The sequence below is a fragment of the Anabrus simplex genome, chromosome 12 (assembly GCF_040414725.1).
Source record: "Anabrus simplex isolate iqAnaSimp1 chromosome 12, ASM4041472v1, whole genome shotgun sequence".
NCBI classification, from domain to species: Eukaryota; Metazoa; Arthropoda; class Insecta; order Orthoptera; family Tettigoniidae; genus Anabrus; species Anabrus simplex.
In genome coordinates, this window is record NC_090276.1 from 58028075 (window position 1) to 58034074 (window position 6000).

Below are 6000 nucleotides of genomic sequence, written 5' to 3' on the forward strand. Positions count from 1 at the left end.
TCAGGGGAAGTGGGGTGCGGGGGGCATGTCACTGCCCAATCAGGTAAAAGATCGCCTGGTGGTGGCGCTGAGAACTGCTCAGTCTCCCGGGGAGTTTGCCATGCTCACTTCGCTCTCCGAACTGCTGTGTTGCCGAGTAGCCTTGCAGTATGCATGTGGGTATTACAAGGAGCTTGCTTGATCAGTTTATTTTAAGATGATTCTTGTTTTATGAGTAAATCTTGCCGCGTCCTTTACTGCATTATTCGATTAGCGTGCTCGTGATATGTGATGTGACGTTAGTTTGTTTCTATTTGCATTGCTCAATGTTGTTGTATGTAATAACTGCACTATATATCTTACAATGGCGAAGAGCAAGGAGATAAGGAGCCAGGATAGAAAAGTAATCAGCAATGTTCATGAATATTTTCAAAAGGAAGCAGAAAATAATGGCCCTTTAGTCAGTGTGTATAAAGTGCAGCAGAGTGTGTCAGAAGCTTGTCAAGTTAGTATGCAAACTGTTGAGCGTATAGTAAAGGAAGTTAAAGACATTACCTACCCAGTCATCTGGTTCCATCTCATTTCAATCACCGCGCAAACGAATCAAAACGAACTGTATAACAAAGGCAATCGATGGATTCCACAAAGATGTAATAAGGAAAACTCTCCTCAGTTACGGTATTACGTAAAGGGTGAATACCCGACACTGAACAAATGTGTTGTGTAACTCTGTACTTTTAAAGAATTATTTTTCGGTCTGTTGTCAATGCACTTTTTATATGCACTATTAATTAACTCGTATCGTACTACATCGAAGATAGAATAAAATGTGAAAAATAAATAAATAAAACAAATAAAACTCATCCACAGGCCATACTCGAACTATAACATACGAAGCTCTGTATTTCAAAGTTATGTGGATTTCAAAACAACTTTAACAGCGCACGGGCGGTCCTGGCAACGTTGTATTAGTGGCCTCTGCCTCTTTCCCTTAACGGCCTCTCGCGTCGTGCTGGATTGGTCGGCCCCATGTTCCCCGCTTCCCCTGACAGCACGTAGGCCGCCCGCCATCAGAGCAGAAAAGACCTTTAGTGATCTATCACTTCCACTTGGTCCAAAGCGGCTCCTGCATCATGATGTTTGACCTCAATTTTTTAAAAAATGAAAGTGTGTTGACCTAAACTCTTCTAGACGAGTTACTGTTGAGTGTATCCCCCAATAGGTACATCGAAGCTCGTTGAAATCGGTTGGACGCAGAGTCTGACCTCTCCTTGTTAAGAGGCACGTATTAGGTAAAGAACTATCAGCTTAATCAGCGATGCTCGTAAGGTCTTTCTGAAGATCATACATCATCATACCTAATATAGCAAGTGTGAGCAAAACATTGGTTACTCTCACTTTGGTTTCAGGATTGGATTTGGAACTCGCGAGGCACTCCTGAGCTTTCAAATACATGTACAATGATGGTGTAACATTCATGTCTGTTTTTTGGCATGCTTTATAGATTTTCTTTATTTAGCTATGGTTTTTAGTAGCAAAAGTGGCCGAAGACATGTTGGGCTCTCCTGGTGCTGATCTTTCTATTTGACACCCTTGGGAGAACTGTGGATCTAGGTGTGAGATGACGTTGCTGCTGATGATGATGATGATGATGATGCTTGTTGTTTAAAGGGGCCCAACATCTAGGTCATCGACCCCTAATGGTACAAAATGAGACGAAATATAATGACAAATTAAAAGTCCAAAATCCTCCACTGACCAGAATTCAAAACGTGAGGATGATGAATGGATGGATATGATTTAAAACAATCAGTGGATCCGACCCGCAGAGCCTCAAATTCATAGTAACTGACATAAAACAATAGTATTACTGGCCAAGGGACTGCTTCTAAAGCACAATAGTGAATCGATGATGTGTGCAGTCTAAAGGGGTCTAAAATCCAAGTCATCGGCCCCTCATAATGGTAATTATCGCTAGAAAAGTAGAACCACGGTATTTGACATGGTGCAGTACTAATCAAAAGTAGCGCAGAATCACGGTATTTCACACATTATGGTACTACTCACAGGTAAGGAAATTTGCACATGTAAAACAGACCTATGATGTTCCACACATTGCAGCACTAGTTACAGGCAACACAAACCTGTGACGTTCGTCACATAAGTGTACTAACCACAGGGACTCGTACTATCCCGTGGTGTTCCTCATATAGTAGGTACTAAACATAGGCAAGCCAGAACCATGGTGTCCCTCATATAGTGGTACTTATCACAGGTACTGTAAACGCCGACAGTGCACTCTCAGCGGGGGCCTGACAGCACGGTGCTCCTGCGTGCTACTGATCATAAACTTTTGGTACCTGACATAGTGGTACTACGGTGCAAGTAAAAGCAACCTATGGTGTTCCCCACGTGATGGTACTAATTACAAATAGTTTCATGGTTCTAATACAATCATCCCTTGGTCGTCCCTTTTATTTGCCAGGCAGGGATACTGTGAGTGCATTCTTTGTCTGCGTTCCCCACACACAGGGGGTGAGATGACGATGATGATGATTATAATGGGATAGAGAGAGGGTGAAAACCGGTGTTGGTAAACCGATTTGCAGGTACTGCAATATTCAGTCATAAAATTAGGTCACACACACATATCAAGAAATTGAGAAAAGTCTAAGGAAAAAAAAAAGAGACAAGAATTATTATTTTAAAAATTATTTTTATCACCTGTATTTATTTGTCAACTTCATCATCATCATTTTCCAACTCCAGTTTGCCGGGTGTGCTGTACAAGCACTCATCATTTGTTCCTTCAACCTGTCTTGAACTACTGCTCTCCGATTTGGACAACAGCCTCCCCCTCCAATATTAACCAGTTAGACAGAGCCGTATCCTTCTGTACTGAAATTGTTAGGAATAGAAAATCCAAGCTCAGAAATCTGTCTACACAGCAATGTGTCACCACTGCACAACAGGCAACAGGTAGCTGACCTGAGTTTCCTCCACGGGATCTTAAATGGGCATTACCGCTCGGAACATATTATCTCCCTCTTCTCTCTTGTGTTCCTTCTCGCTCCATCAGAACCAAGGACCTTCTCCACATTCAGCAGTCAATACTTCAACAATCTTTCCTGATCTTCCTCCCAACTCTCTTTAACAATATTAATAGGCGATAAGAGCTTGATATAGCATCAAATAAAATTATATTTGAGAGGGGTGTAAACCACCTCCTAAGGATAAGTTGATTGTGAAGAGGTTATTCCGCCATTTTGATCCACGACGCCTTGGCTATGAACATGGACAATCTCATGGTTTTTGATTTGGACAGTCCTTATTAGTAGGCTGTGTAACTCATCTTGTTATCTTTTGTTATGTTTGTTATATTTTATCATGAAAGTTTACATTTTTTAATTAGTCTGTTGACAGTGCAAATGAAATTTGCTCAGTGTAGCTGTATCTTGTGCTTCGTGAATAAATAAATAAATAAATAAATAAATAAATAAATAAATAAATAGAGTTTCTGTTCCTCTATGTCCTCCCACTTGACATTCCTCCTGTTGACCTCTAATTTCACTGTGTTTTTCCATCGATTTCTTGGCCTCTCCCCTTTTACTTCTCAGTCAAAGTCATTCTTTTCTGTTCTCGTTCTGTCCATTCTCATAACATGTCCAAACCATTGTAGCCTGCGTCTTCCTAAAAGCTCAGCAACAGATATTTTTTGATGCCAGCCTCCTTCCTGCTTGCTCCACTTCTGATCTTGTCCTTCCTGCTCCTTTGATTCATTGTTCTAATGAATTTCATTTCTGTTGACTGGATTTTTACTATTAGCCTTGTCGTTAAGGAATAAACATTTACGATTCAAACTCATAACATTTGAATGAAGGAAGTACACCATTACTGACAACCAAATGGCAGCCAGGTTCAACACGATGAAGAAGTTTTGGGAGAAGAAGAATAAGAAGAAAAAGATTACTGTATTTAAGTCATTTGATCGGGTCAGGAATAGAATAAATGAAGCCCCCATCTAGTGGCAAGGATAGGAATTATGCCGGCTGCCAAAGCCTGTTGCACTCCTTTGGGGCAATGATTAATGAATGACAGATGAAATGAAATGAAAGTGAACAATGACAGGGAAAACCGGAGTACCAAGAGAAAAACCTGTCCTGCCTCCACTTTGTACAGCACAAATCTCACATGGATTGACTGGGATTTGAACCACGGAACCCAGCGGTGAGGAGGCTGGCACGCTGCCACCTGAGCCACTGAGGCTCTTCTATCTAATACTATTAGACTTTAATATATATGACTGATTAAAGTGCTCCAATGGGGGTGTAAATTATATAAAATACAAAAATTAGCCTTACCGTGTAGGCTATGTGTTTCGAATCCATAGGTGAGAATTGTAATGAAGTAGGTATGAAACATGTTTAGTTTTGCTTTCTGAAGTATTTTATCATCCCACAGTAGATTTGTCACTTTAAAATAAAACTGAGAAGCTTTCCATGTTCTATAAAGTATTTCTTGGTTCATTCTGTTATCTTTTGAAATGACTGTTCCAAGGTGTTTGAAGTTAGGAACAGGCTGTAACAGAGTTCCCTCCAGGAAAATGTTTTAAATTGTGTCTTTCCGTTGATAGTCATTTCAACATCTTTTTTTTTTTAAACTGATGTTTAGCCTATATTCTTTTAACTTGCCATTCCAAAGATTTAGCTTCTCCTGTACCCCTGTTTTTCCCCAGATCAGAACATCATCTGCAAATATTATTTATTTGTCAAATTATAATTGTTACATCCAAAGTCCATTGAATTAGGGTCCGTTGAATCAAGAGTTTATGTACCCTGAAACAGTCCTGTTCACATTCCTGATATTTATTTTACAAAGTCATAGTGTAACATGTAATGAAAGATAAGCAGTGATCATACCTCTGTGTGTGTGTATGTCAGCTGTACTCTGTTTAGACTGATAAGGGACAATCATATGTAGAGGTCTTTTATCTGTTGCTTACTGAGGTCAGCAAATAAGCTCCACTGATATGAATGAAAGCTGCAGAGTCACTCAACCCAGGATATACTTGACTAGACAGGAGTTAGACCATTACAGGGTTTAGTTCATCCTGAGCAGCTGTACTGTCATTGATGATATGGTCCGGTGGTGGTGGTGGTTATTGTTCTAACCCTCTCCGAAAACTGTAAAAGTATTGCATAAAATGAATTTCATTATAAAGCCTGTATTGTCATATGTATACCTAAAAAGTATGGTCAAATGTTCCACCTTTACAATACTAAATTTTTTAAATTTAATTATTTAAATAACATTTAAAAAGTATAACAGAACATGTTTCATCTAGCTTTTAGACTTCATCAGCCGAAAAGTTTTTAAGATTAAGCACAAAGGACAAGGACAAAAACACATTAAAAATAATTCGGACTGCCGAATGTGCCAGTTAAAATGTTGAAGAATATGCTGCAATGTTCTGAGTACAACATTTGAATACTGTTAAAAGTGAAATTTAAAATATTGCATCGGCAGACTGTATGTCAACACAGCATCATCACGTTAAGGAGGACTCTATTATCAATTTTATTGAACCATCATATGTGTACAATATTTTAAATTTCACTTCTAAAGTATTCAAGTGTTGTGCTCGGAACATTCCAGCATATTCTTCAACATTTTAACTCACGCATTCGGCAGTTCGAATTATTTTTAATGTGTTTTTGTCATTATCCTTTGTGTTTAATCTTAAAAACTTTTCAGCTGATGATGTCTACAAGATAGATGAAACATGTTCCATTATACTTTTTAAATGTTATTTCAATAATTAAATAAAAAATAAAATTACTTTTTAGTATTGTAAAGGTGGAACATTTGACCATACCTTTTAAGTAACTGTAAAAGTAGTTAGTGGTCCAGCCCACACATGCCATCACAATATCTCTGGGTGTTTTAATCCACTTATAACTGACAACAAAAGCCATGTGGCAGAGGTGGTGGTGGTAGTGATTACTGTTTTAAGAGGAAGTA

At 38.8% G+C, this 6000-nt stretch overlaps 1 protein-coding gene across 1 annotated transcript in view; it reads right to left on the minus strand.

The window, feature by feature from the left end:
- LOC136884143 (UDP-glucosyltransferase 2) overlaps positions 1–4919 on the minus strand; it is a 22593-nt gene extending 17674 nt beyond the window's left edge. The window contains exon 1 of the mRNA XM_067156182.2: positions 4899–4919. The gene's annotated coding sequence lies outside the window, so the exon portion shown is untranslated. The remainder of the gene's footprint in view (positions 1–4898) is intronic.
- Between the last annotated feature and the right edge of the window lie 1081 nt (positions 4920–6000).